An 11,521-nucleotide genomic window follows, 5' to 3' on the forward strand; every position below is an offset into this window, starting at 1 on the left:
ATATTTTCAGTGGGAGCACACAATCAAAAGGAAGAGTGTGTCATATCCAGTCACATGCCAACCTAAAGGTACCAGCTTGAATAGAATTCAGTGATTAACCAACCTTCATAAAAAGTGACAAAAATAAATATTTCCACCAACACGGAACAATAGAAAAAAGCTGAAAATCTGAAGAATGTGAACAATCAGAAGAATAGTGAAAACGCACCTGCTGTGCCACGCTTAGAACGTTCTGGAATGAGATGAAGTCTTCTTTCTTATTTTCTTCAAAACAATAATTGTCTTCCCGGGGGCGTGTTGTCTAAATTATTTGATGTTTTAATATTCTGGCTGTAAGACGTGCTGGCTACGAATGCTTTCAGGAGCTAATGTAATTGCAGGTAACCATGACTGCACTTTGTGAGATTATGGATGGTGAACTACACACGGAATAGACAAGGAGAGAGGTCTATATCCTACAAAGGGATTTAAGTGTAATACATTTAATACACACAAAGAAAACAGAGAATACACTATATGTATCTACTAGGCGTCTACTGTTAGTAATTTCATTTCATTTTATTTATTTTTTTTATCTTAGTGAGATCATGTCTTGCATTTCAAGCACAAAGCGCAGGCCACGTGTTCCTTTGTGGCATGCAGTTACTGCAATATGCCTTTTGAAAACATGTGGGTGGTCCTGCCTCACTGACTCTGATGTACAGGAACCTGGCTGCCATAGAGATTCTGACAGAATATAAGACGAGAGAGAGAGAGAGAGAGAGAGAGAGAGAGAGGAGAAATGAGAACTTTGAGTGATTTTATGGAATGGGTGTCCTTTTCTTTTTGGAAAAGTGAGATTTCAATTAAACTTCTATAAGATTTTACAGATCCTGCCATTAAAAAGTCTTTAAGTGCTAATAAATTGTGCTGTGCCTAAAATAAAGCTAAAAATAAAAATAAATATATTAAAAATAAATAAATAGTTAGTTAGTTACCCTTCCATTAGCATTAAAGAGTCAAACACATTTACAAATTAACATACTTATACTATATGAAAAATGTATTACGCTTGAAAAGGAAAAAAAAAATCATGGAAGTTAAAAAGCTCAAATAAAGTCACTTCCTCTTCATTAAGTCATTTAAACTTACAGTTTACTATTGTTTGTAGTATTCATATTTTTACAAAATGGTGATTTTTGTGAATGTACAAACATGGGCAAAGTTTTTCATATTATTACTTTCATATTATTACTTTTTTTTTGTCTCTCTCTTCAGAAATAGCTTTTCTGTGGCTATATATACAGTGGGTACGGAAAGTATTCAGACCCCCTTAAATTTTTCACTCTTTGTTATATTGCAGCCATTTGCTAAAATCATTTAAGTTAATTTTTTTTCCTCATTAATGTACACACAGCACCCCATTGCATATAATTATTTAAAACCTTTAATTAAAATACAAAATTATGGCATTAAGTGTTGCTTTTTTAAATAGAATAAAGAATAATTAATAAGATAATTAATAATAAGTAAGATGAATTAGTATTTAGGGATGCACCGGAATGAAAATTCTGGGCAGAAACCGAAACTAAAAAATTCTGGATGCATTTGGCCGAAAACCATAACTGAAAATGCTTTGTAATAATTATTTATTATTTTATTAAATAATATAAAGGAATTTTGTAAGACTTTTTAATTTAACTAAATTATTTTAATGATATATGGCGCATCATATATTTTCGGTGGCCGAAATTTCGGTGCATCCCTTTTAGTATTAAGTTAATAGCTTAAGTTAATAAAACTATGTTTATGTGTATTTAATGCACTGCTTCTAAAGTTGGGGACATGGATGCTTCTTTCATTACCATGAGAGGTAAATTCAAGCATCTGTTGCAACACTAAAGACAGAAAACTCTGCAAGAAAGGTAGGCAGCAACCAAGCCTGTTCATAGTGAATTAGGGCTGGATGATATGGCCAAAATTGATATCACGATATATTTCTTAATTTCGGTCGATACGATATAATTCCGATATCGATATGAACACTATTTGTCTGAAATAGAAATCTTTTGTAACATTATAAATGCCTTTATCATCACTTTTGATCAATTTTAAGCATCCTTGCTAAATAAAAGTATTAATTTCTATAATTCCTTTCCCCTTAAAATTTTAAAGATTATACTGAATGACCCACCAGCTGGAGGGCATTTTGGATAAGGGTCAAAATACATGATGAAAGTTATCCTGAATCTGATGACATCTACCCTTGGCCACAGGCAACCCTTAGTGAAACCAATGACTGAAACAGGCAATAAAAGACACAAATGGGTTTAACAGCTAACGAGGACAACACACATTGCAAACAACACATACCAAACCTCACCTCACATTTACTGTAGTAGAAATGCACATTTCAGTCAAGAAACCATTTGATGGAAACACCACAGAAAAATCCAAGACTAAATGGGTAAATCTTCATCTTATTCCATTCAATTATATTCTATTATCTGTTTATTTATATGTATTTTATTCACATATCTTTATTTTTTATTACCTCTGTGGTGTTGTTGTTGTTGTCTCTGTGTACTGGAAGCTTCTGTCACCAGAACAAATTCCTTGTATGTGCAAACATAGATTCTGAAATAAATATCTGCAAATGACACTGTCATTGTCAATGTAGTAATGCCTGGAGTACCTAACGGAGGGATAAAGAGCGATGACACTGCGATCGGACAGACACGGGAGAGTGAGGGGAAATTAAAGTGGCTGACCTATTTGGGCAGCCAAACTGCCGCATACCAATGGGAAACAATGACTGATGAGACCAAAAAGGAAGGAAGTGGACGTGGAGACGGAACACTCTGACTTGCTGATGCATTCAGTCTTTGAAAAAAAAAAATGGAGTAAAAAAGAAAAGCAATTTTAAGCTGGTACTTCAAGGAATACTTCACCTCAAAATGAAAATCCTGTCTTTATGGAGACAAATATAGAGTCAAATATGGAGTCTATGGAGCAGGTTGTACGCCAATGACATCAATTGTTACTGGTTTGTGCATGTCATATTGTGAAAAAAACATCACTGACATGGACTATTTATGACTTGTCTTTTTGAAGATCCGCAGACCTAGTTACTGTAATATGGAAGCCTGTTTCTGCCATGGAATAAAAGTAAAATAAAAAGGTAATTGCAAATGCTTATCTAAAAATTCTGACTTTTTTCTCAATTATTTTTTCTTAATTGTGATTTTTCATCTCACAATTGAAAGTTTTATCTCACAATTCTGAATTTATATCTTGCAATTCTTAGCCTATATAAAGTCAAAATTGCAAGATATAAACAGAATTGTGAGAAAAAAAAAGTCAGAATTGTGAAATATATAGACGCAAATACATTTTTGATTTTTTACTCTGTAGTGGAAACAAGCTTCTATACTACATACTTCAATCACTGTAAAAAAAAAAATCCTATTCCTATTGAACACTGTTCATTTCTCTGAAACTGCATACTAAAAACTTAGAACACATTAAATGCTTCAGTAAATGTGGCCCTGTGAGCATTGCACAGCTTTCCCATTTACACAAATGCATAATCCTTTACATATTAATTAGCAATCAAACCAACAGATGAATCTGATGCTTGAGTTGTTTCATTTAAAAAGCACTGTTGCAGTCTTTGGTTGGGTTTCAATGCTCTGCCAAGGCACACTAGAAAAAAAAAAGTGTAAATCCTCTATGGTAACAGCAAATAACCAAAGCAACAGCATAACTGCCATAAATTACCTCCAAGTGTGGTGTGTCCATGCACCAGAGGGATGCAGAACAACTGGTGTCCAGGTGCCATGGAAACAACTTGGAAATTAATATACTGACACTGTGAGGCTGGCACAAGACATCAGGAAACATTCCTTCCACCTCCCCACGGCTCGGTTGTAAACATGGACACAACACATCATGCAAATTACTGGGCTCGACCACTACCCAAAAGATCGCAAATGGGCCAAGAACATCACATCTGGTACTGTGAACGTACACCAGCGCAGACCTCCTGCAAAACTAATTTTAATACAGTCTACCAAGGATAATTTTTGGTGTATTAAAGAAAAGTAAAGCTTTGTACCATTTGTACTCAGCAGTGACGTTATAAAAGCAAAGTACATAGTCACTTATGATACAAAATAAATAAATACATAAAAAGGTTATTAAGGCTTGTAATCACTAAGAATCAAGAGGTGCACGTTGACATTTCTGGAGGTTAACATGAAAAAAAATAAAATAAATACAAATCTTTGCAGGAATTGTTCACTGGTGCATATCCTCAAAAAAGGTATCAGCATGTATTCTCTTAACTACTTCCCAAATAACCTTTCCTCACTGAGTAGTAAAACATGTCCGTTTACTTTCTTTTGTGTTTGCACCAGTAAAAGGTCACTGGTATTTAGATATAAAGATCTCTTTATATTACTACAGTATATGCATTAGCCAGCTGAGCTCCATTTTCTCAATGATCAAACTAGAGGCTACATGGCAAAAAAAAAATCATATCACAAATTTTTCCAAGCAGGATCACAATCCATGATCTTATCGCAACTTGTTTTCATAAAAGATAAAAAAAAAAAAACTGATAGACCATTTAACATACAAGTGCTCTTTTCTTACAACTGTTTTTAATAACATTTTTAACTTTAAAACATTTTTTTATCTCTACCAAATATTTTAACAAAATAGGATGTCTATATTAAATAAATGTTTTAAATCAACAAAATAAACAACATATAAAAAGATATGTATCTTCTTCTACTTATCTCAGTAAGAAAAGTCTAATTTAAATGTGTACTCTGATTTAATTATTTTGATTTCTTAATCGTCATTATATATGCTTTAATTAATAGTAAATTGTATCTATTTTTTATTATTAATATGGATAAGGTTTATATTTCATCTGTGCCACAAATGTTATTTATTTGCTAGCTGACAATTATTATAATTATTTTTAAGTAATAACACTCAATTAAAATAAAAAAGTTTAATATTTTTGAAGACGTACAGGTCACACTGTACCAATTGTCACTATAAACTAACTACTAACTACGACTTTGCTTCAATAAACTCTTAATTTTCTGCTTATTAATAGTTAGTAAGGTAGTTGTTAAGTTCAGGTGTGGGGTCAGATTAAGGGATCTAAAATATGGTCATGCAGAATAAGGCATTAATGTGTGCTTTATAAGTACTAATAAACAGCCAATGCTAGTAATATGCATGCTAATAAGCAACTAGTTAATAGTGAGAATTGAGCCCTAAACTAAAGTGTTACCGATGTGCATTATATCCTGCAGTCCCACCATGCATGCACTTTAGTCAGACACCCTAAACATTCAAACAGAGCAATAGAATGAGCAAAAAAAAAAAGTAAATGATTTTTTAAAACAGTAAAAAAAAACAATATTGTTAAAAGAAAACAATACAACTCCAATTCTAAAGCTATTAGTATGTCAAGCCCACCCACAATGAGGAGGGCAGAGGACAACCCCTCCCCAGTCCCACTGTCAGGTTTATTTTCGATGCACATACAATTTACCTTGTGCATAATACAATTGGCCTTATCGAGACTGTTCCATTTGCCAAGGAAGTTATTCAAATTCTGTATTAGCATACCGCTGCAAAGTGAAATTGATGGAACATGTCCAAATCTGTACATGACATCTACCAATATATAGATCAACAGCCCAGTCAAAACAGGTTCCTTCATTAAACAGGTGATACAAAACTCCATCAGCGACTAATATTCACTGGCAGTTGGCTGAGATTGGATTTTTACATTAGTGTCAAAATTCATTCTCAACTGGCGGTGGAGAAAGTTCAATTTTAAGATTGGGCTACAGGGTTTTGAAGGTTAGAAAAAAAAAGATAGGTACCAACTTACATTTTTAACATATAAATAAATAAATAAATAAATAAATAAATATATGAGAGAGAGAGAGAGAGAGAGAGAGAGAGAGCTTCAATTAATGTATATTGCAAGGTTTCACCATATATCCAAAGCATTTGTAAAAATGCCATTTTTGAAAGATTAAAAATATGTAAGGCTACTTCAGAAAAAGAAAATCACATCTAAATTAAATACATACATACATACATATCTTGCAGGGGTTTAGAATAAGAATATCTGGATAAGAACAATTCTTCTTGTTTAACAACTTAACAAATCCAATGATTTAATGTGATGTAATTCCTGCCAACAAATGCATTGCTCTATTTGAGGCAGACTATCAATATTCCCATAGACACGAAACATTAATATCACAAACGAGGTCTCTTTAATATCTTGAATGTTTGTTCTAGACAGAAACAAGATTGAATGGAGAGCAAATAGAGACCTTCTCAGATTTGTGTCCTGCGAAAAGACCCCAGTAATCTCACGGATTTCTCCTCAAGAGTTAGAAAAGAGATCTCAGACTGTGCTCATATTTGCCATGGTCTGCAATGAGAGGTCTGAATCTGAACTCAAATGTTTCTCATTTAATTCTTCTAGAACCAAATGATCTCAACTATACTTGCCACATTCATTTGACACCTTCATAGAAATGTTGTCTAAAGTGTGTATATTATTTTAGGAGAGTCATCTGAGACAAAGTTACAATACAATACAATACAATACAATACAATACAATACAATACAATTAAATTAAATAGTACATGAAGAACTTAAAAGTCTCCTGATTGTGTTCTTTGTCAACTATTAAACTAAACCTGGGGGAAAAAATGGTGCTAGCTATCAATGTCGGTTTGATTCTCAAGTACTGCAAATACCGATAAATGCATATCCTAAATGTACCAAAAATCACTTTGGATAAAAGCATCTGCCAAATGCATAAATGGTAAATGTATGACACCCACTTGTCTTGTTAATGTGCATCTGTTTTCATTGTTTACAATATATCATGCTGATGTGTCATCTATAGCACTGAAGAACAAAGCAGAGCTAATTCTTTATGTAAGCATTAGTTTGGCATATGAGCCATGCTGCAGTCTATGAATAATTTGAGTTTCACCAGCAGCTGACCCTTCATTATAGCAGTCCACACCTTCATAGAAATGTTGTCTAAAGTGTGTATATTATTTTAGGAGAGTCATCTGAGACAAAGTTACAATACAATACAATACAATACAATACAATACAATACAATACAATACAATACAATACAATACAATACAATACAATACAATACAATACAATACAATACAATACAATACAATACAATACAATACAATACAATACAATACAATACAATTAAATTAAATTAAATTAAATAGTACATGAAGAACTTAAAAGTCTCCTGATTGTGTTCTTTGTCAACTATTAAACTAAACCTGGGGGAAAAAATGGTGCTAGCTATCAATGTCGGTTTGATTCTCAAGTACTGCAAATACCGATAAATGCATATCCTAAATGTACCAAAAATCACTTTGGATAAAAGCATCTGCCAAATGCATAAATGGTAAATGTATGACACCCACTTGTCTTGTTAATGTGCATCTGTTTTCATTGTTTACAATATATCATGCTGATGTGTCATCTATAGCACTGAAGAACAAAGCAGAGCTAATTCTTTATGTAAGCATTAGTTTGGCATATGAGCCATGCTGCAGTCTATGAATAATTTGAGTTTCACCAGCAGCTGACCCTTCATTATAGCAGTCCGCTGTAAACCTCTGCATCTTGGGTTGCTTAACAAAAGCTCACCAATCAGATCATCGCCACAGCCATTTCAAGCGTCACTCACAAGGTCAAATCTCACTTTTTGAGTAGGTACTTATCATATAAATTACCTTTTGAAATGTCACCCCGCCCACCACAATCTCATGATGATTAAAAGGAAATCTGAGGGCTATTCCCTTCCTTCAAACTGGAAGACAGATATTGTTTTAGACAATGTATAAATTAATACTATATAAAGCAGTCATGCTATAGACAATTTTGTCATTATGTGCTCGCCCTCATGCGTTCTAAACATGCATGAAATACAGATAAGTAGATTTGTTTTCTTAATGCAGCACTTTTCCATACAAACAGGCAGTTCATAGTGACCAAAAAAAAAAAAACACCATATCACCATAAAAGCTGCCCATATGACTTGTGATCTATATCCAAACTCAACTGAAGCCATATGAAAGCTTTTTGTAACAATCAAATTGAAAGAAGTATTCACTAGTATTTCATATTTCACTGATAACATTGCCATCCTGTGAAATAATACAAATTTTAAAGAAACACCAAAATGAATAGTTTTTAATGTCATAAATTAATTTAGGAATAATAACTTTAAAATGAACAGTATAAATAAAGCACAAACATAGTACTGTATACACATAGTATAAGTACAAAATGTATATTAATTCTGAGATCTAAAAATTACATTGTACAGTGTTATTACATTATAAGTGTGTTTGAGGATCGACTTTACATGAACATTAAATGGTTTAAAGGTAATCTAAATGCAAATAAATAAATAAATGAGCATGCCCAAATTAAAATGCAATCAGTCAATAAAGCAAAAAAAAAAGTTAACTCGAATGATACCAATATAATTTCTGCTCAACTACTGTCACCAAGCATGTTTCCCAAATACTCCCCTTGTCTGCACAGCAAATTTACCAATGTGAAATGTATGGTGTGAAATTTTTGGTGTTGCTCAGTGTTGAAACTGGAGTACATTTTGATCCACAAATGTAAAATAGTGTATTAAAGAGAGTTGTTTTTCAGTGTTACCTCAATATGCGGTATATTTCCCACAATACTCTATGGCTCTTTTCAGTTGGGAATGGGAAATTGTTAATGTGGTAGCTCCCAGTTCAATGGTAAGTTTCAATCGTTTTTAACAGACTCTGTGATAGAAAAGAGAACATTAGTCTTTAATTATTTTGTTATTATAAACTTTTACAGTGTTAAAATGTACACTGTGACCAATGTACATATTTCACACTTTTAAAAGTTATAGGCCCCTATATATACATTTCAAAAGTGTTAAATTTGACTCAAATTGAGTTAATTGTACACTGGCTTTTTTGCTGTGTGCTATTGGTTGATCAAACATATAGTCCTGTTGTTTGAAACACTACTTTTGCTACACAGTGTTTACAATCAACCTAAGAATGAATGTAGAAAGTATTTTCACACACACACACACACACACACACACACACACACACACATAAATTAATAATAATACAAAATAAAACAAAACAAAACAATACTAAACTAAATTAAATTAAATTAAATTAAATTAATTAAAAAACTGCACACATCAACTTGAAATTGGTACTTTCATCATTTGAAAAAAAAAAAAAAAGAAAGAAACACTATATGGATTTTACAGCCAGGGTCAAGCACTGATTCAAAAGCAACCAAATAAATAACTAAATGAAAAAAAATATATAAAAACTACAAATCGATAGTGCGAGATGACCGTCCAGTTCTCCCCAGATGAAAGGTTGTGATGGGCAGAGAAACTGTGTGAAAAGCTGTCCTGTGGCCTCTTAAATTGGACAGGGAGAAGGTTTCCACCAACACCTGATCACAGCTCAGCAAGCTATTATTAAAAAGCCTCCTGCACTAACTAGATTTCCTTGCACTGCAATACTTTCCATAAAGAGTAACTACGCAATTAGTTACTTTTTAATGGAGTAGCACAATACTGTAATGCATTACTTTTAATAAAAGTAACTTTCCCCAACCCTGCTGGTAAAGATGTGTAAGGGGCAGCTTCATAACCTTTCACCAGTCTGCAATCAGGAAAACCTTGAGACAGACAAAAACGTAATCAAAATAATTTACTTATCCTAGCTATAGTACAGGTCAATAGCTTCTGCAAGAATATTTAATAACTACACCCTGACCTGCTGATTGTTCAAGATTATATGGTAAGAAGGATATCATCTACACTTTTAAGCACTGACTCCATCTCCGTTGCAGACAAAATATGTAGAGGTACGTCTCAGGAAAAAAACGAACAAGAACCAGCTAAACTATGAAACGACCTCCACCCTCATTTTTCTGCTGGACATAATTAGGCTCCTAATCAAATTGCACTCATACAGTGGAGGACAAGCTGACTGGGCCCTCGGCCTCCAATGGAAAGAGGCTTTTTCAGTATTCAATACACAATGAGGCTGAAAGACTTTTTTTTACAGCCTTCAGCACAATTACTTTCAGTTATACAGGTTGGAACTTCCCTGCACCGTGGCCACAAACAGAATAGAAAATTAATGATGGAATAAGACATGATGACAACAAATACATCACAGGAATTCCTGCCTATTAAAGCTCCAATGTTTTGAAGTTTTTACACTGCTGGAGAGTACAGTAGCGATAGGCCAACAATCCCTGCAGTCTTCAAAGAAACCTATTCTCAATGAAGTCTAATTAAAGTTTTAGAGCTCTGTGCATCTCCGGCAGCAGGCAGGGGATGCATGTGGGTTATTTGTGTTTCGTCATATCAACAGTGAGGACTAGACTGTGAATGGAGAATAAAAGATGTCCTGACACTTTTTTTTTTTTTTGCTTTTTGTCGATGATGCAGCCAGGAACCTCTGTGGGAGATGATTTTCCCTGAGGAGTTTGATGGATGCCTCAGGCAAGGTCTCTGAGGAAGAGTGATAGTACCTACAGGCACACCGTTTCCGTTCAATAGACGCCTCTCTCCTGGCATTTTTTCCACAAGTGGGAAGATTAAGCATTTTTTTCATTTCCCCCTCACTCTCCCTTAGTCCTGCATAGGTACTGAGGTCAAATTCCTCAGACGTGTAAGGATGAGTTTAACTCGATTTATTGAAAGAGCATGACATTCAGGTTCAGTTTTCTCCTCCGGCTCAGTTCAACAATTCTGTCAGCGCCTGCACTGCTGGGACGATTTACTATGGAGTTTTTATTACACATTATATTGAAAAAAGCTACGTACATTTTATAAAAGTAACAATACCAGTCTTTCTGGTAGTGCTGAGTACTGGGTCGATCCAGTACCCGCTGATCGGTGACTGCTTTCAAACAAGTGCTCTGTGAAGATTGTCCAAGGTTTCTATTTACAATGTGTTTTTGCAGTGTTGAGCATTTTAACCAATCATAGTGTGTTGATTGCATGAATGTAACAGCCAGGCATTTAAGCCAGAGTTTGTTCAGTGTGAGCTTTTGCTCACTTACAAATTGTTTTGATATAACCAACAATGTAAATCAGATATTCACTGTGCTGTACAGATTATTATAATTTTTTTTATAATGGGAGTTTTTACTACTCAGTCAGTGAACTTGCGCTGCAGGTGAGCCAAAATGAACTGAACAGCTTCACTGATTATAAAGGGACCTTTTTGCTCCATTTGTGTACATTATTCTGCTCGCTTTCTGTATTAATATTAGGGATGGGTATCGTTAAGGTTTTAACGGTATTACTACGCTTACCGATACTGCTTATCGATTCGGTACTTTAACGTACTTTTTGTTATATATATATATACACACACAGTATATATATATATATATATATATATGACA

Source organism: Sinocyclocheilus rhinocerous, unplaced genomic scaffold (genome assembly GCF_001515625.1).
Source record: "Sinocyclocheilus rhinocerous isolate Xijiao unplaced genomic scaffold, SAMN03320098_v1.1 scaffold411, whole genome shotgun sequence".
In the NCBI taxonomy this organism is placed as follows: domain Eukaryota; kingdom Metazoa; phylum Chordata; class Actinopteri; order Cypriniformes; family Cyprinidae; genus Sinocyclocheilus; species Sinocyclocheilus rhinocerous.